This window comes from Silurus aristotelis, assembly GCF_946808225.1.
Source record: "Silurus aristotelis genome assembly, chromosome: 3".
In the NCBI taxonomy this organism is placed as follows: Eukaryota; Metazoa; Chordata; class Actinopteri; order Siluriformes; family Siluridae; genus Silurus; species Silurus aristotelis.
This window is the reverse complement of record NC_139576.1, coordinates 27,279,333-27,307,042: the sequence shown is the minus strand read 5'-3', so window position 1 is coordinate 27,307,042 and position 27,710 is coordinate 27,279,333. Positions and strand designations below refer to the sequence as shown.

The 27,710-nt window shown below is 37.6% G+C and overlaps 1 long non-coding RNA gene across 1 annotated transcript in view; it reads left to right on the top strand.

Annotated features, from left to right (window-relative positions):
* LOC310724127 overlaps positions 1-9,459 on the top strand; it is a 35,247-nt gene extending 25,788 nt beyond the window's left edge. Inside the window, exon 2 of the long non-coding RNA XR_014532964.1 lies at positions 8,563-9,459. This is a non-coding gene — a long non-coding RNA (uncharacterized lncRNA). The remainder of the gene's footprint in view (positions 1-8,562) is intronic.
* Positions 9,460-27,710: the final 18,251 nt, after the last annotated feature.

Genomic DNA, 27,710 nt, shown 5'->3' with positions numbered 1-27,710 from the left:
TTTTTTTATTTAATTCCCCACAGTACAAGGCAAAACACTTTTTTTACAGTCTGGACAGTGTGGACCAAATAGTGAAACAAAAAAGATGAATTTGTCTGATTTTTAGGAACATGGTGAACCCTGATGTGATCCCAGTACTGTTGTATTCTTGAATCTGATTGGTGTTGATTATTTGACTAGTTCCAGCTTATAGGCAAACCAAAGAATTATAATAATGGACCGTTTTGAATATGTTAATATTTCTATAGTATCTCACACAGGGTCTTTGATGCTCCATAAATTGTTTAAATTTGGCTAGTAGAAATCCATGTAGCACTTCGGAAAGAAGTCTCCAGTCTCCAGCACCTTTTGTAGTCACAGGAATATCTCCAGGAATTTTTGAGCTGGTGTCATTTTCAATATCAAATTGCACTTTTGTCTTTTATTAGCTTTAAGTAAGGAAAAAAAAACAAGTCTAGTATGTGAATGACCATTTACAGCTGCTCAAACATGTGATGGCAGAGGTTTTGCGTTTACCAATCAATAAAACAAGTCATAAAACGAAAGAATTTGCTGTGGTATAAAGGGAATAAACACTTATTTTAAATGTGCTCACAAAGTCTCCTAATAAAGGAGACCATCTTCAGCTCTGAGGCTCTATAGTTATAGACAACAACCTAAATTATACACATCTGCTTTTTTTGTTGTTTTAGACTGAATGTCCTCCTTATCACAAATGAACCTTCCCGCCACCTTCCTTTTTTCTAAAGCAACCATGTCGTTCCTGTCATACGATTTGAAGCATGGCGTCATCCTATTCATCAGTGAAAAGATGGAAAGATGGAAAGATTTTCCCCGCTTCGGTAAATAACGTCAAAGGCTATAATCATAACAATGGCTCTAAAATGTTACGGAATTTAGTTTATTGTTGAAAAGATTGGAGAATCTGACCCCCCCCACACACACACAAAATTCAACGTTTACTGTAATTTCTGATAAAAACTGAGGGGGTTGGAAATGAGTTACTTTGCTTTCACAATTTTCCCTTAAAAAATTATCTTCTTGTTCATGTTGAGACATGCATGACATGGTGCAGCATGCTACCAGGCTCTCCCCAAACCCCTGATTTATAAGATTTATAGGAGCTGTCGGTTTGAACACTAAACTAATGTGAATTCCATTCATAGGCAACACACCTACCTCCACTTACTCAGAGCCTGTTCAACTCCTGCTATAGGCAGTAATGGAGACACTGTGGTATTAAGGCTAGACATTAATTCACTGTGTCAAGCTGTCCCGGTGGAATATTTATGATGCTAAATACATTTAATTAGCGGCTCATGCTGGTGCAGAGAAAGTGCGTTGTCAGTGAAAGAGGTCGTTCTGCTAAGTTTCACAGCCTATCCTAATGCGCTTTTTTTGTGTGGTGTCATAGGTGTCTGTTTAGATTTTGAACATTTCTAACCATGGATGATTGTTGTGTGAGTGGTAAATAGTGCTCAGTTGACAGGTGTAAGGAGAGAGGCTGTAAAAGAAGCTGCATTATGGATACAAATACAACTAAAGAAGAAAAAAGTGATGAAAGGAGGTGTTTGTGTGTACAAGTTAAATATCAGGGGTGGGAATATGGTAGGCGTTGCATACTGTAGATTAGTCTTGTAAGAACCTTACTAGTCAAAGGGGAGAGATGGCTATGAAAGACAGGAGGTTCATGTATGTATTTAAGTCTGTTGCAAAATTTGATGAATCCAAACCTTCAATCAACTGCACACAGCTTCTTTTTTGTTTATTGACCATTAATACTTCAATATCACTCAGTATGAAGTGGAGAGATAAGCATGGAGCCCATCTGCTGAAAAAGGAATACCTGCCACAGCTATTTCTTTGTTGTGTTTTAACGCTACCTGCAGTAAACATAAAAGTAAAAGTGCTTCTTAGACGTCAAAAGATGTCCATCTTGGACTCTTTAGTTTGGGGATCCTACTTGTTGAGGCACACAGGAGGAGAAGCAACTTGAAAAAAGCTTCTCATGCCGATTCATTTTATGTTTATCATATAAAGGTCTGTATAGATTGTGTCACACCAAAATGTAACCTACAATCTTCTCAGTTTTTTAGCTGTCTCACAAACTTGCTTACGCTGCGTGTTTTTATTTATTTTTGCTCCTATATATATCTCCTGATTAGTATAGACAAGTAAGTAATCACATGATTTATCTGGACATGTGATTACTCAAGAAAAACAGCCTAAAAACATCCAACTGTACCTAAGACTGAATAACCAGGGAAAAGCTTTTTAAATTTATCACTCTCCTGAGTGCCTCAGATTTCTTCTAAAACACTTTATAGTAAATGTTTTCAGAGCCACGGCTTGCCCATCACTATCCAGTCCTACTTGGCAAGACACAGATCCAGACCGAGTTGAACAAGATGGAAAAACCTTCCAGACGCTGACGTTTGCCCACACAAGTGCATTTTAAAAGTACTTTAAATAGTAAAACATGATCAACAGATGCATTATTTTGCACATGGATTAAACAGATCTATTTACTTTCACTATTAACAGTGTAGCCTGGAGCTGGAAATGTCATCTGTAGCCTACATATAGTCCCAAATGCTCCAAAACTACAGTAGACATACCATTCTAAAACACAATATTACAACATTTAGTTTTGCTGATGCTTTGCCAACAAAGCACGTGAGCCATATTAAATGAATTAATGATGAAGTGAAGGAAACATTGAAGAAAACGAGTGGTCTAAAAATAGATTTGAGCTTCCTGGTTAGTTAAAATTCTTGTAATGTTCATTGTGCAATGTGTGTCATATTACCCAGACCTCATTTCCATTTTCATTACCATTTTTATACATAGGTATATTACAATGGAGAATTTAGGGTCCTTGGGTCCAGACTGTTCTTTACCTTTTCTTTTTTTTTTCTTTTGAGATCTACAACTTTAGTTTGAAGTCATGCAATTAGTTGGTTGAAGCTGAATTAGGTGGGTTGAAGCAGAAAAAAACAAAAAACAACAACACATACCAGTGACTTAACAAACACCACAGAAGCAGTTGTACTTTTAATTAACTGTCAAGCTTACTGCACAGTGAACTTAATAATGTTAAAATATGCACAAAAAAAAAGGTACCTGCAAGGGGTTCGCAAGCACAAAAAGAACACAAATTGTTGTTGTGTTTAAATGAAAGATAAAAAATACAAATTTTAGTTTTTTTTAACTGGAACGAACTGCGGCCTGACCGCTTACACATTGGCTCACTTTATTGAAACGGCGTCTCCTATAGCATGTCATGTCACTCAGTCTGTTTTGAGATTTCGTGGAAATTTGGTACACAAAAGAAAAAACACCGCTAAATCGCGTAAGATAACGCATCCTCTCGCTTAAAAGGACCCGATGATTTGTGGCTAAATGTCCATCACACGAGAGTGAGTGAAGTTTGAATCTCAGCCTGTCCTCCCACTTGGCAGTGAGACATCATGTGCGTCTGTGATAAACAAAATGCAACAACAACAAAAAAGCTAAATAAAGACGTGGTTCTACCCACTGGCCAAGTGCTATGACATCTGCCAAAGGTGCTGAAATGGTTCAGGAGATCTGAAAGCCAGAGCGTCTATCTCTCAGTGAGCACACAGACCCCACGCCATTACAGCACTGTGAAATGATGCAAAACAGCTGATAAGATCTGGGCCAGGCTTGACTGACATTACACCAAAACCTAATGTAGCTAAAGGTGTGTATATATCTTTGTGTGTGTGTGTGTGTGCGAGGACAGCGGCAGAGTCTGACTGACACACAGATTAAGCACTCTGACAGGCCCACAATAAAGCCGTCAGAAGCAGTGACACACTGGACGGAGAGAGAGAGGGATGAATTGTCACTCTGTCACACACGATGCGTCTCTTCATCCCTGATGGCCTTCAGCACACCGTGGGAAAAAAAAAAAACTGCGCTTTTTTTGGGATGCACTCTTTTTGTTTTGGGAGATTTTGGACACTCGGTAGGATGTTTGATCAAACTGGGACTCTATGTGAACCTCACTAGCCTGAAAATAAATGGTGTGAGGAAGAGAGAGCAAAGCTAGTTTTCTTCTTTGTATGTAGGCAGATAATCTACCTGAAATGAATTCACTTTTTCAATAGCTGTAAGGATTGTGGCACTTCACTGCTTTATATTTGGATGCTTTCATTTTCATGAACACCTTTTACAGAGAGAAGGTCCTCAAGGGTCGATCTTACACACCTTTGCAATTTACATTGAACAGGAAACAATCAGTGTTTGGAATACTTTATGTAACTGGACCATTGTTACACTTTGTTAAAATAGTCATTTTTTTTGTTGTTGTTTTTTTACAAAATCAACATGTTTGGCTAAGATAAAAATAATAAGTTTTTAAAGATGGAAAAGATTTGGCTGTACATCTCTTTTTTTTTTGTTTTTAACGGAACTGATTTTTTAGGAGGAAACATCACCAGTGGAAATTCAATGACCATCTTTTCTTTAATCAAACCAATACTGTAGCTATTGGTTTGACCTCATTAAGCTATTGTGCAGCTTCATTGTGCAGTTTCATTTTGAATAAAACAAACAAAAAAAACCAACACCAAATACTGCTTTTGAGAATCATTGCTAAAATCTATTCCCATTTTTTTTTTACATTAATTTTAAACAAAATAAGAAATTCTATATCCACTGTTAAAACCTATCTATCTATCTATCTATCTATCTATCTATCTATCTATCTATCTATCTATCTATCTATCTATCTATCTATCTATCTATCTATCTATCTATCTATCTATCTATCTATCTATCTATCTATCTACTTACATTCACTAGCTAATAATAAAGACATATCAATATAATAATAATACCAATTTTAATAAAAGAAAAAACAACAACTAATTTACATAGTGAGTGAAGCGAAATAATTTACATTTAATTGAAAAATCCCAGCAATTCATCTCATTTTATGCCCCCCCTCCCCTTGCTTTCTCTCTCTCTCTACCTTTAGCTCTATGTCCCTCTCCCCCATGTGCTCTAAAGCAGTTAGAATACAGCAAGCTACCAAAAGATGGCAATGTTGGAGTTCTGAATTCCAAAGCCACCACTCTGTTTCTCTTTCCTTCTTTCGCTCCTTATTTTCCCCATCAGGCTGACCCTGGATGGAGCGACCTGCCATCCTCCTGTTTGTTTCTTCATCCCTCTATTCCGCCCTGTGTTTCTTCTACAAACCCGCCGAGTTATTCGAGTCTCTAACACCGACAGCTTCGCCATCAGCAGCAGATTCAGTGGGACCAGGTTGAGGGTCAGCCAGTGATTATTTGAGGGATATTGAACATACGGAATAATCTGTAAAAGCAGAATGTGATATGTGTCTAACTGATACACTTAGAAATAAATTTAATTATTATTGTTGTGCTTGTTTTTAGCTACAACTTTTAATAGAAATGTTCAGAATAAAGCCCATGAATGCTAGCCCAGCCCCCAACTATAACCATCTATAAAAAATGCACAAAAATGAAGATATTTTTAAATACATTTATAACAATCCAACCATATGGATTTTTTTATCATTAACATTTATTCTAATATCTGTTGCTTCTTTCTTCTTATCCAAACCGTAAGTTCACATTTTCTTCACAGTGTTCACTTGCGTGAGTGCTGAACTCTTAAACGACACAAGACACCTTGGTCTCCTCCAAAATGTTTGACTTGAAGTTCCTCTCATCGCTGCTCGCTTCGCTTATTTGTGACGTGTAATTACTGACGATAGGAAGACATTACCATGCATTTTTTTTACTCCAGTCAAATGGACACACAGCAGGATAGCAATTCAGCTGCTATTACCACACTGAACTCCTCCAAAATACATCCCTCTTAATGGGTTATAGAGCTGCATCCTGCAGGGAAAGGGTTAAACGAACACGGTCCATCTGCGATAAATTGCCACTCTCTACTAAATTGCATCCTTCTGAGCATCTTCAGCGAGGTGATGTGGTGAGGAAAGAAAGCTGCTGAAAAGTGGGAAGATGTCATGTTTTTATTAATTGTCATGAAGTGTTCAGCTTAAGAAAGCTGGGGGAAAAAATTACAGAGAAGTTGGATTGCCACTGTTCCCTAATTTGTGTGTGTGTGTGTATGTGTGTGTGTGTGTGTGTAACGTCGCACGTGGCTTATCGCCTGCAAGCAGTTAGTGTCAGGATCACTTGGTGTTCAGGATGTTCCTGTGCACTCTTGAGCTTGTGTGTGTGTCACACAGATGCGGTGCTGATTGCTGATTGGCTCACATGCGAATGTGTTTTGTACGTCTTGATCTTTCTCTGTTTGTGCTTACATGTTTGTGTGTGTGTGTGTGTGTGTTTGCGTAGGCCCAGTTTCTCTACCTGCTGTTAATTGCTGTCAGACTCGTTTTCTCTCTGATGCAATGCACAGCTGAGGTGGACAAGTTTTTTTTTTCTTCTTTCCAGTCCACATTTCATTTCATGTCTTGTAAACGTGCATAAGATAAACAGAACTCATTAGCTATGCTTTATGTAAAAACGAGTGCCAATATTTAACATTCATAATCTCAGAAAGTCAGTGTTAATTCATCATAAATTAGTGTTAGGTAATAAACACTGCTTTGGATAATCGTATGAGCAGAAAATGCGAAAACAGGTCTGGAATATACAATTATGTCTCAATGCTGAATTCTTCTTCTTAGTCTTTTTGCTATTATTATTATTATTATTATTATTATTATTATTATTATTATTATTATTAACAAATAGGTAGATAGATAGACAAAAAAATAAATATATATACATATTAGATTTAGATAGATAGGCAGAAAAGAGTGATAATAGCAATTAATGTAATAAATGTATTTATTTTAAATATGCATATGAACAAAATTTTTTTATTTTCAGTTGTTTCCACACACACACACACACACACACACACACACACACACACACACACACACAGGCTGAACGGATTATCAATTTTCAGATATTCAGTACGAGTTCTGAATTTGATTTGTACTAATATATGTCGTTTAGTCACGCTCGGAGTGCACTGTGTTAAATGTGCATGTTCATAATGAACACCTGAGACAGCTGTGTGACATTTCTAGCATTATTTGTATTGCTCTATTGACACTTTGTAGCTAGTTAAAGTTAACTCTTGCAGTAAATAATGTTACTCGAAGGCACTACATACAAAAGCCATTAATCCAATAGTCTCGTGTCATGTCACACTGAATTTTCTCGACTCTACACGAGAGTTGAACCAGGACTCGTGGGAGAGAGTGGAAAGACCAGGTGTTTACAATGGGGTAGAACAAGACAGGACTGTTTCACTGGGGCAGGTCATCGTATGTATGTGTGTGTGTGTGTGTGTGTGTGTGTGTGTGTGTGTGTGTGTGTGTGTGTGTGTGTGTGTGTGAGAGAGAGAGAGAGAGTAAGAGAGAAAGAGATAGATAGCATGAGCGAGTGAGAGTCAGATGGCCTCCAGCCTCAGGCAGACATTGTTTATTGCTTATTGTATTGCTCGGCCCGGCACGCTCAAATAAAACAATAGCATCTAGGGACAGTTCATTCTAAATATTGTTGTACTGGAGTGGGAAAAAAGCTGCTTGTATTCTGAAGTATCGACAACATATTTTTTTTTAACCTCCTCTTGCTTTGGTGAGGAATTTAATATTAAATTGTAAACATTCACTGTTCTCGAAATGTGCAATACACATTAATTTTGAGATCGCTTCCGATTTGGCTTTTTCTTTCCAAGCTCAAGATTATTTCATTTTTTTAGTCAATCGAGAGACACCATGTTTAAAATAATATTAGTCATTTACAACATCTGTGCTTTAGAATTCCAGCAATTGGGAGTCTCCTACCCCCCCCCCCCCTTTCTCTTTCGCTCTCTCTCTCTCTCTCTCTCTCTCTCTCTCTCACTCACTAAAGCTAATCCCACAGTTCCTCCTCTAACTCTCTCTTATGCCAGTCACATTTTCTAATTAGCTCTCCCCGTGGAGGAAGAAGATGGATTATATTTTAATATCTCTGGCCTAAAATTAGTTTATATTTTAGCAAGTTAGCACTTTGCCGAAGCTGATTTACTTTTGAAGCTGGAAAAATCCGTGAGCTCGCAATTAATCACTGCTCCGCGCTTTCTCTTTTTTAAGGAGGAGGAAGGGAAACAAGAGAAATGAAAAAGAGAGATGAGGGAAGGTAACAAAAAATAGGAAAAAAAAAAGAAAAAAAACCCGGCAGATCAAAGTCAGGCTCTGTGATCGTGATTGTGTTTAAACACACAATCCAGATCATTCAGAAAAATCAGCAGTCTGGCATTGTGCTGAATGGGACAGTCCCCTCGTGTGATTGTCCTTTACACACTTGTCATTATTTTTAGCCAACATCTTCAACAAAGCAACTCTGACCAAGACTAACTATTGGCACTGTGTGGTTAAACACAGCCTTTGTAGGTGTGTGTGTGTGTGTGTGTTTGAAATGCCTCGTCTTTGCTTATGCTCCCTCTCTTTCTTCATTCAAGTGCTACAAAGTAGCCCTGCCGTTTTTTTTCTTCCAGTCAGCCAGGAGTCAGTGGGCCGTTATCCGATTAGAGCCTTACACTCACCCATCCATCACTCCTGGGGGCAGCTGGAATACTCTGATCAAGGCAGGCACAATGATGCAAGACACTGAGGGGCCATGGCCACTACATGCTCAGACAGACAACGCTACACACTGCTTTCTTATTTACTGAAAGGGTAAAATGCTGTTTGCCCGGCTTTGGGAAAGCTCGACACAGCACTTAATGGTGCTAATACTTTTCTGACAACACTGCTGCTGATTAGAAAAATCGTAAACCTTATGCAGTTTTCTCATTCTGTTAAAGCTACACCATTGAGCTCAAATTCACACATTGGTTCATTATTAGTGACCTGTGATTTTGGTATCTGTGATTTTTTTTTTTAGGAACTTGGTAGCTTTTAGATTAGATTAGATTTAACATTATTGCACACGTTACGTACGAGGTAATGAAATGCAGCTTTGCTACCAAGCTCAAGTCTTCAGCTTAAGTTCCTGTACTGTTTGTGCTTTTTTATATGTTTTTCATATATCCATTTAGAGTTTCTCAGGGTACTTGGGTTTTTCTAGTGTACTGTAATAAATAGTTCTGCCATCCATGGCACATTTCTGTGTCCCTCAAATCCAACACTATGACCAGGATAAAGCAATTACTGTAGATGAATGAATGAACAAACATGAAAAAAAAAAAAATGCTCATCATTCTGGAAATATCAAAGTAAATTAAATGTCATCCATTTCATCAATTTTGCCAATCGAAGATTATTGAAGCACCAGAGTAGCCATAAGTAGGACCAAACCTGTGGAGAAAACATCACTTGTGTGTATTTGAAAGACCTCTGCTAGAGAGCTACCAAATTAAGGAACAATAAAGAAATAATAGTAATAAGAAAAACATGTTTTTGCAGATGTGAATCCAGAGCTATCACATATAAAAAGTCAGGTTATATTTGCCAATTCGATATTAATATAATTTCTAACTGGGGAGCATGCAAAAGTCAACATGGCTTCAGACTGGACCCAGGGAACTAGGAGTGAAAGTGGAAGGGCTACCTGCTGAACCACCATGCCACTCTACCTGGAACGTTTCATCAGGAAAGCTGGTGGGGGAAAGACAGAAAAAAATAAATGCTATTTGGGGGGTAAAAGGATGCAGTTTAGAGTTTAGAGCCTGTTGGATATCAAACCAGATCGACTTTGAGTTTATATGTGTATGTGTGTTTGCAACACACAAAACCTTTGACACATTTATCCAATAAGTACAGTAAACACTTTATCCTGCTCAGGAGTGCAGTGGAAGCTAGGAGGATTGAGCATGAAGCAGGAATACACCCTGGATGGTATGCTAGTCCACTGCATAAGGGCTGTTTTTGTACGAAAAACATTTAAAATTAAACATAAATGTTTGACTTTTTTTTTTTTTTTTTTTTTTTTTTTTTAAATAAAGCACAAAATCTAAACAAAAGATCCCTACAGAGAGTGGGTTACATTCTCAGAAGTAAGAATTTGTGGTTACTGTAAGTAAGTGAAGTATATCTGTTATTTTAAATGGAGGAATATAGACAATATTCTTTGAGCTGTAAAATATTTGGTGTAAAAAATTTGCTGAAATTTGGAAATTTTCCTCTTTTTTTGTGTAATAGCTGTTTTTTTAAATGTTCCAAAAACGGTGTATTCATTATCTATTGTAGATGATTGTGTGAGTTTCTTTTCATTTCCCAACAAATTCTTTGCAGATGCAATATATGTGGTAGAAAGGGATTCATTCATTTTCAGTCATCACCATATTGCTAAGGATCACAGTGGATCCTGTGCCTATTTCAGTCTTTATCTGGTGCTACAGTGGATCCTGTGTGTGACCAGTGCCATAGTGGATCCAGTAAATATCCAGTGCCACTCCTGTGCCTAATCACTGTATTACTGTGTCCAGTAATACAGTGGATCCACTAAATATCCAGTGACACTTCTATGCGTGACCAGCACCACAGTGGTTCTAGTGAATATTAAGTGCCACTGTGGCTCCTGTGTCTATACAGAGTCTATCCAGAGTCTATCCAGAGTCTATTCAGAGTCTATCCAATGCAAGTTTTATTTCAGTAAATATTTAATGCCAGATTAAATCCAGTGAATTTCCAGTGCCACAGGGAATCCAATGCTTAAATACTTGCCTTAATGCACCAATCCAACCAAGATGGGATGCCAACCCTAACCCTTACCCTAACCCTAATGCTAACCCTGACGCTATCCCTAACCCACGTTCATTTATATCCAGAGGAAAAATTAAGATCACAAATCGGCCTACTGGAGGTTTTTTAGGATGTGATTAAAAGAAACCCACGTGCTACAGTTCACATGCACTGCTGAAGAATTCATTTAAGCTTGAAAGCAAGAGGAGATGCACCATGACTTGCTGACTTGCAAGCAGGAGTGTTCTGGTTAATCTGTGAGAAACCTTTCCCACCATGTGATGATGTGTTTTTTGGTTAAAGTCAAATTATTATCTTACGAGTGACCTACTTGGTTGCATTTTAGTATATTACTATATCTATATAATTATATATGCATTGGTTGCACATCATTTGAGAAAAGTTTTGCACTTCCCTGAACACTTTAAAACACTGTTCTGGTCTTGGTCTTCACTGATCTGAGTGCTAATATCAAGACTAGATCTCCAGAACCATGTTCCTCATCCTCACCTATACACCAGGGATCAGGAGGATTTCCATTTCTCTGCACTGTTCTTTCTGCTAACCTCTCTCTTCTCTATCTCTGAGTGGCTCGGCCAGTTTCTGTGTGTGTGTGTGTGTGTGTGTGTGTGTGTTGGCCTCTGGGTGAGGGTGGAGGTGTGTTGGGTCTCCGTGCTGCTCCGGCTCCATTAATCATCAGCGGCAGGCTTAGTGGTGACCCCCCCACCCCCCTAGTCTGCTTTCCTTCCCCTCCTCCTTTTTCTCTTATCCTCCTCCTTCTCCTCCTCCTCCTCCCCTACCTCCTCCTCGTCCTCAGTCCCCTGGATTACCCCGGTCTGCTGCTGAAATGTCAGCCCAAATCTGAGTCTTGATGCAGATAATCATTTCAATAATATTTCTCCATTTGTGGCCCCTGTGCCAGGGGAATAACGCTTGCTCCTCTGTCAGGTAGCAGCAGGCTGTGGTTGGTGTAGGGGAGGGTGCAATGGGGGGGGTGAAGCTTGACTCAGAGCCAGATGGCTTAGTCCCACTCTCAGCATATGTTCAACAAGCTCATGCGCTAACACAGTTTTTTATTAATTTGAGTATGAGAGAGATGCATATAGTATATTTACCTGACTCTCTCTCTCTCTCTCTCTCTCTCTCTCTCTCTCTCTCTCTCTCTCTCTCTCTCTCTCTCTCTCTCTCTCTCTCCTACCACCGCCACTTCCTTTTTTCATAATCCCCCCCCCAAGGGCCTTTACGTAAGGAAGTGTGCCAGGGAGGATGAGAGCCAGTGGGGAATCGATGCGGCTGGAGTAGGCTTAAGTCGCTTTATATGATGCTTATTACAAATGTCAAGTCATCCGATGTGCACGCGAGAGTAGCGGAGTGGAGTTTGATTTGAAAATCAACACACCTGGTTTATATGGATGATTATTAAATGTGAACTAATGGCTCCCAGCAGGCTTCTGCATCCAGATTTGAATATGAAATATTCGCTGCCTGGGTGATTATTACCAAGTGAGCTAAATTGGCATTTATTGAGTCAGAAAAAAAAAATGTGTTGCGAGCTCTTATACATCTGGGGGGTAAATGGTGTTATTTTATTTACTGGCTTAATGTGTATAAAGCATGATTTGGATTTAAATTTCTTCCCCTCTATTTTCTATGTTTAACATAATTCAGATTGTTCTTCTTCTTCTTCCTGTGACTTATGCTCTTCAGAGACGGAGGGAGAAGGAAGCGGTAAAATGTCAATAGAGATCGTGAGTGAGAGAGGGAAGGCTTGGCTAATTAGCACCCATTTAGATTTTATGATAGCCGGGAGATGGGCTGCACTGACAGAGAGCAGTCTAGTTACATATTGTTGCAGCCTGAGGGAAACGTAGGAAAATGCAGATTTATTGGACCTATCATACCAGCATATTTCATTCGCCATTACGAGGTGCCGTACCCGATGATGCCCAGTTATTTATTGCAGATGAAATTGGGAAGAGCTCTGAAGAGCACGGAGGTGCCTGAACTGTTTCATATTAACCGTTTTAGATACGTGTGAAACCGATTCTGTGCTATCGGACATCTTTTCTTCTCTTATTTATTTATCAGACACATGTTTCATTTGTACATTCTGTTTTGTTTGCGCAATATTTTATTTGGAATCAGCAATATTTATCCTTTGCATTAAATATAAGCTACTAGGTTTTTATAAACAATAACTAGACCTAGTTTTATTTTTGAGTAAGTGTATTTTATATATTTTGCATAGTTTTATAAGACACGCATTAGGATTTTGGGTTATTTATTTTTTTTTATGTAATTTTGTAGTTTATGTAATGAATGAATGAATGAATGAACCAACCCACCACCACCCTTTACCTCTCCTGAGCACAGTACAGACATCTATTCATTTATGGGTTTTGAGACGATTGGTTCAATTTGTTTCTATGCAACAAAGTAAATAAAAAGCAACATCACACATATATTGGACTGTGAATGATTAGAAAAAAGTTCTGTGGACAGTTGCGTCCAAATATGAAATTTTTGGCCTTAACAAAACCTTATAAAAAAAAAAAAATGAAGCACAGGAGGGAAGATAGGGCATAGTCAAACATAGAGGTGGAGGCTTAATGGTTTGTGGTTGTTTTGGAGCAGAGAAGGTTGAAGACTTATGAAAGAAAAAGAACAAGTGAACCAACATGGCTCCCATTCCATACTTCAAAGCCACACAGTTTTGTCTGGACTGCAGACTGACTTCACCATACAACAAGACAATGACCCACAACATACGTCTAAGTTCTGCAGGTGTTATTTAGAGAACAAACAGTCAGCTGGAGTGTTATATATCATGGAATGGTCTACCCAATCATCACACCTAAATCCTAAAACTGCTCTCTGATGAACGTAATTGCAGGTCAGTAACAAATGTTTAACTAGCAAAGTAATTTGCTGTAAATCTTTATACTGTTAGATTAGCAGTTTTGTGCATGTAAACTACTGTAAAAGGTTAGGGTTAATGTGAATGTGTCTTATAAAAACAATAAAGGTTTTTGACAGGGACAGGATATAAATAAATAAATAAATAAATAAATAAATAAATAAATAAATAAATATTAGAAAAACAAAGTTGTATTTATTTATTCATTTATTTATTTAAAACTTTTGTGTTTTGGACCTAAGTTTTCAACAAAAAAAAAAAAAAAAAAAATGATAAGCCTACCGAAGGACAAGGAAGTACTTGAAACGAAGAAGTAAGTTCTAGGAAGAAAGGAAGAAAAGGAGAAAGAAAGGGAAAAAGGCAATTTACATCACACTACATATACTGTATATTTTTATATAGGGAAAGATGCCATTCGGTTTTAAATTCCTTCACGGTTCACAGGCATTTTACAATCGTTTTAGTTAAGGCAAGTTATGTGACACACCATAGTCCTTATTTAATGGTGTTATTTAAGACAATTGAAGTCATATTCAAGATGCAATGTTTCATCAGACATCACACACATTCACACCATGGATAAGAAAAGTTCCACTGAGATAAAAAAAAAAAAAAAACATGCTAAAAAAATGTAGGATCTGTTTATCAGAGCAGATTTTCAGGCAAATATTTTATATGGTTGTTGTATTTTCAACATCAGATCTGATCTTTCCATGTCATTAAGATCCACATCACATGCTAGGTAGCTTGTAGATTATGATATTGCTTTTCATAGCTTTGAAAGAAAGAGAGCAAGAAAGTGGTGTTTGTGTAGCACCTGATCTAAAATGACCTCTCTAGCTCAGAGCAGCATGGATGCTTTTTTGTTCTTCTACTTTCTGCTGATATATTTTACTAGAGAATAAAAAAAAAAGCTGTAAAAAAACAGAAAAGAACATAACTGGTGCCATTCCTTTTATTTTAAAATCCCTCAAACAAACACACGCACACACCCACACATTCCATCCAACGTTCTGTTCATGTGTGTTTGATAATGTTTGTTTACTACATCCCTTAAACCCTTGGATGTTGGTATTTATCCTATTTACACATCAATATTACTCGGCCATAAGGACCAAAGGAGTGGCATTTAGGTGCTTGTACGTGCTGGTATTAAAAATGTACTCTGAGTGTGTGGGGAGTGTTTTAGGGGAATAGCCGGAGCTCTGGACTCCTATTACCCAGAATAAAAGTGTCAGCCACCTTAATTACATTCATGCCTAACCTGCGTTGCTTTTACTACCTGCTCTATTGCAGTGGCAGCACTGGGAAACTTTCCATCACGCTGGGTAAAAAAAGTGTGTATCAGAACAGCGGTGTGAATACAGCAAGAGCCACAAATGCTTTTTTTCTCAAGGTTTCATTATCGGGTTCTGATTGACTTTTTATTGGATTCAGTTTTTTTATTTTTTTGGCTGGTAGTATTCATGTTATAATGATTAGAATTTTTTTTTTGATGAATACTATAAGGACAATACACCTTTTTAATTTTAATTTAACCACCTGCACAGTTATGTTTTGATCTTTAAAAAGTTTATATTAATTTTTTTTTTTTTTTTTAGAAATACGGTAGAGAGAAAATCAGTAGCATCATTATACAAAAAAATGAATGCATTTTATATTTAATATGATATTTACATTTTTACTGACTGACACTAGTTTGTTTTATTTCTGGCCCACATCTATTTATTCTGAACTGTAAACATGATTATAAAAAAAAATAATTATTCAAAATCTTCATGTATATCTCTTCTGATTAACTCTTTTTCGGCTTCTCACATTAGGGGTCGCCACAGCGGATCATCCGCATGTTTGATTTGGCACATGTTTTTACGCTGGATGCCCTTCCTAACGCAACCCTCCCCATTTATCTGGGCTTGAGACCAGCACTAAGAGTGGCTGGGGTTGGTTCCCTGACCGGGGATTGAACCCGGGCCGCAGTGGTGAGAGCGCCGCATCCTAACCACTAGACCACCAGGGACCCCTATATCTCTTCTGATTGGATTAGTTGATTTAATTTATGTTTGCATTTCATAATGGGGAAAAAAACATTGTCATGTCACAGCTTATTATTGTAATGAAGAACCACAGCAGTATATGATTTTCTTTTATGATAGCAAAATAGGGACATTTGCACCAGAGCCAGCAGGTTCAGGACCAGATTTTTCAAAAAGCCATCACCCTACTGAACTCTACACTACACCACTAAAACACTGTCTCACTGACACTATATATATATATATATATATATATATATATATATATATATATATATATATATATATATATATATATATATATATATAGCCACATGTACTATTCATCATGTTCATGTGTTTGTCTGTTTAACGGGACCATACAAATTTGTGTATTTTGTATTAAATTCCCTCATACTGACCACTGGATGTTCAACATGGCACCTCATGGTAAAGAACTCTCTGAGAATTTAAGAATTAGAGTCGTCGATCTTCACAAAGATGGCCGAGGCTATTAGAAGATCAGTAACATCCTGAAACTAAGTTACAGAACAGTGGCCAGGGTCATACAGAGGTTTTCCAAGACTGGTTCCACTCGGAACAAGGACTCACAAGAGGAAAGAAATTGAGGCAGTTCTCTTACATGAAAATGACCCCAAACACACTGCCAAGATGGCAACTGCCTTGCTGAGGAAGCTAAAGGTAATGGAACCCTATTGAACACCTGTGGCTTCCTTAAGTTGAAGATAAAGAAGAACCATGTGTCTAACATCCAGCAGCTCCGTGATGTCATTATGGAGACATGGAAGAGGATCCCAGCAACAACCTGTGCAGCTCTGGTGAATTCCATGCCCAGGAGGATTAATGCAGTGCTACATAACAATGGTGCCCACACAAAATTTTGAAGCTTTGGACACAGTTTTGTGACACATGCTCACTTAGGGCGTACTCACTTTCGTTGCCATTTATTTAGACACTAATGGCTGTATGAGTTATTTTCAAAGGACAGTAAATCTATACTGCTATACAAGATGAACATTCACTACTCTAAAATATATCCAATATTATAATTGTCCCTTGACAAGATATAATGAAATGGTTGCTGAAATTGCTCAAATTTTTCTCAAAATTCACAGTTTTAAAATTCTTAATGCACTTAATGCGCTAGCTTATTATAATATTATATCATGAGAATTAGATGAATTTAAAATGGGCAATCAGTGTTTTAGTTCACAAAACCACCTCTTGCCACTCTTATTTGGCAACTGTTGTCTATTTAGGTTTTCTGTGTTAAATCACCACATGACTTTCATTACCATAAAAAGCTTAAAATTATAACATCTAAAATCTGCAGATGGTTTGTATGGTAAGAATACAATGGGTGATCAGATTTAACATAAAGGTGCATCTTATAGCACACTTTCCGACATCCCTAAATACACCTGATTGGACATATGCACTCACTATTTCATGTTTTCTCATGACACATATGCAGTTCAAAAAATTTTTTTATCTGAAAATGATTTATATATTTAAATTTGTATATACTAATTATCCGTTACACTGATAATATAAAACATGAAATGTGTCATCACCTTGTAATTGTCCAGCAGGCCTTGAGTTCAACACATAAGTCTTTCGTCGTTATAATTACGAGTCTGGTCTTTCTTTTTTCTTCAAATTACTGTTGCCAATTCCAGGAAATCCTCCGCTGTTGTGGTAGTGGCCTCTCGCTCTGCCCTGCTATCATATTAGGATTTTAGGATTTGCTAGGATTTTCACCATATGCTTTATCACAACAAATTAGCAAAAAGTTAAAGAGCTGAATTGAGAAGAAAACAAGAGCCGATCTTAAGGATCTTAATTTTTACTGCTTGGAAATAACATGAGATTGTTATCTTTTTACAACTTTTACAATGGCACGTGTAAACGGTAGTTTTCATTACCCTTCGCTGCTCTGCCATCATCATTGGAGCTTGTTCTCTATGACGGATGATGGATTCATATTAGCCAGGACTTTATTAATCATATTAATTTTTATCTCCTGGCTGATATCTGTTTGTTGGAAACTATTAAAAATTGAATGTATTTCTGCTATATAAATGAAGCTTTTCCACATAAAGGAAATACCACTGTTATAAAAAAAAGCACTAGAAAGGCCAGCATTAAAGTCATTTCGATTTGATTACTCACATTATGCACAAAGACTGAAACAAATGCTGTACACTCTTAGTCACTACTCTTGAGTTACTCAGTTACTGCACCTCCTCATCTATAATGTTTAATGTGATGCAGTCTGTGAGGAAAGGATGGAGTAAGATAAGGGTCAGCATCCACTCTTCTCTCCCACCCTGTCTTCTCAGCCAAGAATGGATGCCTCAACCGAGGAGCATCGTGACCTACAGAGCGATCCGGGTTCCACCAAGTGCGCTCCTGTTTATTCCCGGATATGGATCAGCGCTCGGAATATGTCTACATCCTCTCAGGCAATTTCACACAGTGGAGGAGAGCGTGGGTGGCACAACAAGACTCATCCCTCACTCTGCTCCTTCTCATCTCCTGTCCAGTCACACACATAAATACACACATACACAATTTCACAATATAGTACAGGGAACAGTGGCGTAGCGACACTAATCTACAGTCTGTTAGTTGAAGGAAGGAAGCAACGGACATTGTCTGTCAGGGAATCTTAGATTTTTTCTATTTCTGGACCAGTCTGAGAGGTTAACATTGCATGCCTTCTTGACCTCCATATCCTTTCAAACTTATTTCTTTTTAGGTGTTTTCTTTTTTTGTTATATTGCTGACCGGACTGCCTAACCAGAATGAAGTTTTTTTTTTCAAGCCCCTCAAGTGTGATCAGGTCAGACCCAGAACCCTGCTAAAAATAAAAGATTCTTCCTGAGAGTGAAGGCAAATGCACTCGAGTGAATTATCCATCCAGTAATGAATTTGTTTTAATGGCTTCGATCATGACAACCACGTTTGCCATAAACACTATTTATGATAGGCATTACGCTTTTCTCCGTGCGTACCTCCTGATATTCCTGTGACCACCAGTCTCCCGCAGATAAATGCTACGCGCTTTCGCCGTTCTAATTAGAAAAACAGAAGAGTGGAACCGAGCCATCCTTCGCTCTCGGTTTCCTTCCTGTGTGTCCTCTCCAGAGTCAAGCGGCGCAATCAAACTTAACTTACTGATCTCCCGCTTCTCACGAAGCTGCTCCTGTCACAAAAGTATACGTTCCAACTTCATGCCCAATTGATCAAATTACTCCATGTTTGCGCTCACGTTCTCTCTTGCTTTGTGTAGTCGTCAGTTTTTCTGCCAAACGATTAATTAACGTTCATGGTTTTAATTAAAGTTATAGACCATGGAAACCTCATGCCACTTTGTCTTTTTTCCAACAAACTCAGTCATTGTAGTGCTCACCATTTAGACTTGCTCAAAACGATTTCAGCTTCAGGCCTAGGGCTTAGCCAATTACAGGATGTTAATATGGGCTATATACTGACCTTCTCTTGGTGTTCATAAGTGTGACCCACTCATGGACCCAGCATGTTCCAAGTCTCAAATGGCATGCTAGTTCCCTTTTTCAGTCAAGGGAACTTTATAAGGAAGGATATGAAAGCAACGGGGGCAACAGGGACGGCGCTCAGGACCGTCTCATGCTCTTCAGAGAGGAGCAGTGCTCTGTTTGCTTTGATTCTGTTCAGGCCACCGCTGTGGCGCAAGGGTCGGAGATTGCACACCATCACTCCTTTGTCAGTAATCACTCCCTAGATCTTACACACACATACACACACTTGTTATGAGGTTATAACGGCTTGATTCCAGCTGCAGGACATAGGTTCAAAGTCCATTGTATGTGAATGCTCAATGTCATGGACTGGCCTTTAAAGAAATCAAGGCTTGGTGCTCTGAACATCTGTTTTTGAAGCTTAGTATTCAATTGCCTCAAAGCACAATCTACTACCCTACTCTGATACACAATGTAATTTCAAAGTACATTCACTAATTCAGGTACGATATGATATAGAAAATGATGAGCTCTGCTTTTATAACATCATATAGTCATTTTGGTAAACGGAATAATTTTTTTTTTTTATACCACAATGCTGTTGAATTCCTCATTCTGATTTGTTTGAAGGTGTTGATACCTTTTATTCATCAGTGACAGGCTTCAAGGTTTATTTTTATTCAGTCTCACCATTCATAGACTTGAGTACATCATTGTTTCTATAGTAACAATGTACACAAAAACTTATATGGCAGATGCTGGACATAAATGCATATTCAAAATATGCGTACTAATTATTTTTTTTTTATTCAGATTTCAGATTTTTTTAGGCATTTTTGAAATTTTAATTCATTTGTATAGCAATTTTTAACAATGGACATTGTCACAAAGTAGCTTTACAGAAATTTAAAGATTAAGAATGTATATTTTACATTTATAAATGTGTTGCCTTTTATGTCTAATTAATTACAAGAGCTAGTTATAGCTGCTATAATATAAATGGTAACGAGAACTCATTTGTTTTGCAACATTTAGTGCAACTATTAAATCATAAAATGTAGGACATGGTATTTCATTGTTAAATAAAAAAAATTAGTTATGGTTTAAGTACAATAAAACAAATTAAAAACTATAAGAGCAAGCTCGTAAGTATTTTATTCTGTTGTATTTAGTATGGACAAATCTAAGTTAAACCTACCTTATCGATTTATTGCTCATCTGCTGGTCTCAAATTGGCTTTGAATAGCTTTTATAGAAATAAAACATTCAAAAGATTTACTACAATTTATTTTATTATTTTTTGCTTTTACTTGATGGATGGATTGATTGATTGATTGATTGATTGATTGATTGATTTTCCAGTGTGTGGTTCATCCCCAAACTTCTATCACATGTAGTAGCATAAAATCTTCCTTTTTTTTAAGTGGACCCAAATCTGTTCCAGCACGAAAATCATCTTCCCCGGAATAAATAAATGTGATGATACAAATCATAGAGAATACATGATCATTGACTCTCATATACTCTCTATGCATATGACTATGGTCTATGGTTAATAGACAGGTTGCAAAATGCTGCAGTGTTCCTTTTGTATGAAATATAAATTGCTATTCATGCTGCACCCCACTGTACATAGTAATAGCGAGGGTGTGAAGTCTGGCTGGGGTGCTCTCAAATGAGGTCTGCAGGACGTTTCATTATTAGGACATTGATTTTTTTAATGTCCTTAAGTTCTTTTTTTTTAAAAAACACGATTGTCATATTTGCATGCATTTCTGAAATTGCATATTGTTAAGTTTTTCTGTATGGTATGTAAATATGTTTATTCGAATTACCATTTAATGATTATTGTGATTATTAGTATCACACTAGTCAGAAAACTTTTCTTATTCTCAACATTAACTTGTCAGAAACTTTGAAACATTTCATGCTCATCAATTTTACCCAGGCATTTTTATCAATAACCTCTTGGCATTAGGCAAATTATACTAACAAATTCAAAGCCTTTAGCTAGTCTATGAAAACAAATAATGAAAACATTTCTCCAGAGTAAGGAATATGTTAGTAAGCAAAATAGCAGCCAGTTGGCATTTTTTTAACATTCTGCATTAATAAAATGCATTTTATTCTTCAGGAACTAAAAAACAAAACAAAACAAAAAAAACATACAGAGTAAACACACATGTGACTTGTATAATTAGCAAGGACAGAGCAATGTTCTGACCAGGGGTTTATATATACAAAAAAATTACAAAACACACACGCAAACACATGCATACACACACACTCTCCACAGCAACTGGAACCAAGAAGTGAAACACACACCTTCTGTCACCGCCTCCAGCCTTGCTGCCCCCGGCAACCTGCTGCCGAGCAACGCAGTGCCAGTTGCTGTCTTTTAATTGGCCATCTGGGGAAAGCTGGATCCAGAGGCGGGACATTCATCAGGAAATGAACTCCGCCATAATCCGGCTTTCCCACAGGATGACCGCCAGCTGCAGGCGGAATCAGAGAGGACTGAGGGATGCTGGAGGACCCGCTGTGGGAGACAAGCAGCGCGGTAGGCTGCTGATTGAACATGCCCTAAGTGCCTGGTGTTACACTCAGAGCGTCTGGGCCACTCTGACCCCCAAATAATCTTCAAATCATACCAAGGGATTTGTTTTTTTGGAAACTTGGCAACCTGACGTTAGATTGGATAGTAATAGTGAGAATGGATCAGACACGACTTTTACTTTGCTCTCGCTCGATGAACAGTTTGAAAACTTACATGATCATCTGTTCTGTGTGTGTGTGTGTATGGTGTGTAATGGACAGAACCTTTATTTTTAAGATCTTCTACTAGAATCTGGAGTGTAATTGTGGCTGGAAAAGTCAGGTGTCCCTGTAGTGTAGTGTAGTGTAGTGTAGACAGACAGACAGACAGACAGACAGACAGACAGACAGACAGACAGACAGATAGATAGATAGATAGATAGATAGATAGATAGATAGATAGATAGATAGATAGATAGATAGATAGATAGATGTTTTGTATGGACACACTGTGAACATGAATGAGTTTTGAGTCAGTTATTTTTATGCAACAGAGAAATGTGTAAAAGAATTTGTTCTTGATTAACACACACACACACACACACACACACACACACACACACACACACACACACACACATACACATACACACATACACACACACACACACACACACACACACACACACACACACACACACACACACACACACACACACACTACAGATGCTACAAAGGCTACAATGGCTACACTTAAGGATGAACAAATGATGATGTTTTTCTTCACTTAGACACACAGGCGGTCAAAAGAAATGGATTATGGCAATAAAGATAAGTATCACGTTTATGTGATGTGACATGCAGTAACACACTCTGGGCACTTTAAGTCTGCGCACACACACTGCACTTAATCACAGTCTGGTTTTCCTTCAGTCATTTAATCTGTCTACACATAACACTGATCATGTTATCTCTGTCTGACATGCACACACATACATACATACATACATACATACATACATACATACATACATACATACATATACATACATACACACATAGATTCATACATAAATATTTATTTTCTGCATTTGTGAATATTAGCAACAAACCTTGAGCTTGAAGGCAGATCCACAATGATGTCACACAGTCTTGGTTGTCATAAATGACCAGTCACACACACACACACACACACACACACACACACACACACACACACACACACACACACACACACACACACATTACTGTGTACTGTCAATAAATCTGGGCCGCCTCTCGGTCTCACGTCTCAAAATTTCCTCCCCCTTTACACTTTAGACAGGAAATAATTGCAATGCAAGGACTTTTACGTTTCCCTTTCTAATTTTAAGGGTCAACAGCATTTTAATACCATTTTAAACACACAAGCCAATGTTTTTTTATGGCACATGTACAAGTGGCTTTTGATAGCCAAACCAGCCAAGCATGGTTAAAGAGAGGCTCAGGCAGCTGCTGCCGACCGCCACTTAATTTAGTCTCTTGACCCAGGCTCACCTGGTCCCGCATGGAATTCATAATGCAAGTCAAGTGTGAAGAAAAATGATATACAGTGTATTTATCCTAAATATTTATGCAGGACCCCACTAAAGGAGAGGCTCGCTTCTAATAAAACGGACAACATTGCCTTGTAACTCGGGCTGTCGGAAAGCTGGAGGCCATGGAGCCCAGGGGCATTGTTCCCTGTTACATTATTATTTTCATATTTTCATCACCGGATTACGCAGTGTGTCCTTTTGGATCTTTGGTTTTTTTTTTTTTTTTTTTGATTGACTTGAGTTCATTCATTTTCAGCTTCACAGATCTGAATGATAAATATATAAACCGTGGTTAAAGATTTGATAGTTTGATGACAGTATTAAAATTTGTCTAAATCATCTGTTAAAAACATTTTTTTGGAATTTATACCACTTAAATCTTTGGCGCTGTGCTTTTTATTGACTGAATGGGCAAATGAAACTTGTGAGTGAATTAATCAACCACATGATGTTTTTTTTTCCTCGTTTACTTTGCGTTTATTATTTTATTGACTAGGAGTGATGATCGTGTATATGCTGTTGTTTTGATTGATGGATTATATTGATATTACTTTTTAGTTTTTAAATGAAAATGATAAGAGTTGACTCAAAATCATTCATGATTTTTTCTGAAAAAAAATTTTTTTCTGCAATTTTTATTGTAAAACCTCAATACATTAATGCTGGTGTTACATTTTCACACAAATTATAACAATCCTAATCAAATTAACCAGGATTTCTTTTCTGGAAATGTTTTTTTTCTTCCCCCTTTTCAATATTTTTCTCCGAATTTTATTTTGTCTTTTGTTTTTGTTCAGCTTTAAAGTTGCAAATGATGCTAAAGAGTTGATGGTTGAAAATTTCTCACAATTTATCTCAATCATGTAGCTTCAACATAACAATTTGCCCTGGAATTTCTAGCTCTTTTTATACATGTTTAGTTTTCATACTATAACAATACTGTAAAGGATGGTGTTGATTGTCATTACTTTCTTTTTTAAAAACTGTCAGGAACTTTTTTGTGACAATGTAAATGTTGGTTTTAAAACATTTGGTTGACATTCTAGACATTTTTGCTTTTGGTTGCAAATTTCCCCCAAAAAATGTTTTAGAATTTTTTTAAAATTGTGGAAATCTATCAAAACTCTCGTGTTACACCCTGGTTAGACATTGTTATTTTGTTACATTGTTAAGATGTGTGTCAAATTCAATCAATTTCATCATGAACTTTCCTCTCTAAATTTCCCCCTCCTGTGTAAATTTAACGACTGCTCAATTCAATTTTGCCGATTTCCTCGAATGCGCACAGAAGATCGCATTAAACAGCTCCTAATCTGATTCATTAGAGCTAATTTGCTTTGACAGCCGCTGGAGGGAACGAGGAGGAATCCGGTGCGTCTGTAATTTGCCATCATGAAGTGATCAGACCCTGAAGACCGGCATGTGTCACTCGCCACCTCAAGGAAAGCATGTGGAATGATATGGATTTTAGAGCATCGTGGCTTTTAAATTAAATGCAGTCATTTGGCAGATTCGTCCTGGAACAAGAAGGTCCTGGTCGTTCTGGAGCTGGTGTGGGAATCCGAGAATTGGGATTTAATTAGAATTTTCCAATTAGGCGGGTAGCTCAGATTAGCTCAGCCCGTTTGAACACACACACTGTAGAGAAGAGGAAGTGTGTGTAGCCTCTACCTTATTAAAGAGAGAGCGAGAGAGAGAGAGACGGAGTGATAACAGGGTATCTGCTCTGGTCATTAGGTCTCCTCTTATTGAATTCCAGCAGCCAAATAGACCAAATGAAGCTAAATAAAGCGGTACAGAGGGTGTCTAATACTCCTCATTAATATTCTACCAACCCCCTTTTAGTGCACCTCCCTGAGTACTCTCTCTCTCTCTCTCTCTCTCTCTCTCTCTCTCTCTCTCTCTCTCTCTCTCTCTCTCTCTCTCTCTCTCTTTTTCCCTCTTTTTTTTTCTCTCTGTCTCTCTCTCTCTCTCTCTCTCTCTCTCTCTCTCTCTCTCTCTCTTTCTCTCTTTTTTTTTCTCTCTATCTCTTTCTCTCTCTCTCTCTCTCTCTCTCTCTCTCTCTCTCTCTCTCTCTCTCTCTCTCTCTCTCTCTCTCTTTTTCTCTCTCTCTCTCTCTCTCTCTCTCTCTCTCTCTCTCTCTCTCTCTCTCTCTCTCTCTCTCTCTCTCTCTCTCTCTCTCTCCTTTCCACCCCCACCTTCTCACTTTCCTTCCTTCTTTCTGGTCATCATCTCTCTGTGTCCATCTTCCAGACTGGTTCTACCCCCTTACTCTCTCTTTCAGTGTGTCCTAATGGTGTGTGTGTGTGTGTGTGTGTGTGTGTGTGTGTGTGTGTGTGTGTGTGTGTGTGTGTGTGTGTGTGTGTGTGTGTGAGACACCAGACACATCTGGTGGCAGTGTCTTTCTCACCGTGCTGCTCGCTAATGAGATCCTCCCCATTTAATTAATACCATAAGAATTTTAATTCTGACTGAATCAATTTAATGTGATGTGATTTTGTCAGCTCTATTCCCCGAGTGTGTGTGTGTGTGTGTGTGTGTGTGTGTGTGTGTGTGTGTGTGTGTGTGTGTGTGTGTGTGTGTGTGTGTGTGTGTGTGAGAGTGTGAGTGAGAGAGAGAGAGGAGAGAGGAAAGAGAGCAAGGTTGGTGCTTATTACATACATCATTTCACGGGGGCCTGCATTCCCTGCTGACTTAAACAAATTCTAATTAAGACTAATTAAAGCATCATTTATGAAAACGCTTGTGATAGTTATGCAAACATTCTGGGCGGGTATGCTTTGCATGATAATTAGCCCTTGGTTAAAATTAAGACCTGTTTCTTAGAAATTACACTTCATAAAAGACTTTACTCAGTCCCTGCAGTTAAACACGGGGCCTGCATGAGGCCTGGACTTTCACGTGCACTTTTTTTGTTGTTTGTTTTGCTCAGTTATTATAACAAGGACTACGATCTTACTTGCATGCGTATTGGGTTTAAAGGCCCGAACTTCAGTAGGCAGTGAGATGCAGTGCAACACCTGATGATTCTGCAAGCCATGTTTTTTAAACTAGAATAAATTAGGATATCACACCTGTGTAGTCATTTAGAACAGCTTCAGGTTTACTGAAGAAATTGAAAGATTTTGCTCACAATATGGTCTCGTTAATAGGATTAGAAGCCGGTCACCGACAGAAACACTGGCTTCCTACTGCGTGACTAATCAATGAACTGACTTAATGATGATAATGACAACAATGACATCATCAAAAACAATGGAAGAAAATGAAAAAGAAGAAGAACGAGAAGAAAACAGCAGAAATAAGAAAAACAATAAAAAAGAAGGTGAAAAAGAAGAAAAGGTAGTAGAAGAAGTAGAAGAAGTAGAAGAAGAGGAGGAGAAAGAAGAAGAAAAAGAAGAGAAAGAACCAGAAGATGATAAAGAAGAGGAAGAAAACATCAGAAGCAAGAAAAAAGCTGCAGAGACAAAAAGAAGATGCAGAAAAAGAAGAAGAAGGAGAAGAAGAAGAAAACAACACCAACAGCAATAAATATCGCAATGCCAGTAAGCAAAAAAAAAAAAAAAAAAAAAGAAAGAAAATAAAGAAAGAACAACAGTGCTTGGTCCCAATAATAATAATAAAATAATAATAATTTTATAATACGCATAATAATAATAATAATAATAATAATAATAATAATAATAATAATAATAATAATTATAATAATAATAATAAAAATAATTTTCTTAGCTTTTAAACATTTCAATATGTTTTTTAAATGTAAATTAAATTGCAATTATTTACCCTGTTTTTCATCGTAAAATAACCAATCAGTGGGTGTTATTTTTCCAGTCAACCCCTGTTAATTTATTTTTCTTTTTTTAATCATCCAGCTCAAATCCCCCTTGTTCCCTGAAATACCACACCAGTGCTCAGGATGCATGTTAACCTCAAACAATGCCTAGATGCACAAACACAGGTCTTAAATTAACACGGCCTGATTCAGCAGTAACTGCGCTCCTCTAGACAGAAAATAGACTTTGCCGCACTTGATTTGTTGGATTGTGAGATTTGATATTCCTCAGCAGTTCATCTTCCTCTCATTAATCATAACTACTCTGATGAATGTAAAAGAAACAATCTGTGTAGGAAAAAAACTGTTACTCAGTAGAAGTCCTAGCAAAAAACAATGCAAATAAAATACTATATGAGAAAAGAAAACAAAAAAAATCAATAATAAAAAAAAGGACATTTACTAAACGAAACTAAACGGAAAAACAAAAAAAAAAGACCTAGTTCATTATGCTGAAAATGTTACCTTTAGTGTACAGCTTCCTTAATAATCAAATGAGCTGCATATCAGTCAGTTCCTGAAGGGATGTTCTCTGTTAATAATCGTGAATTAAGTGT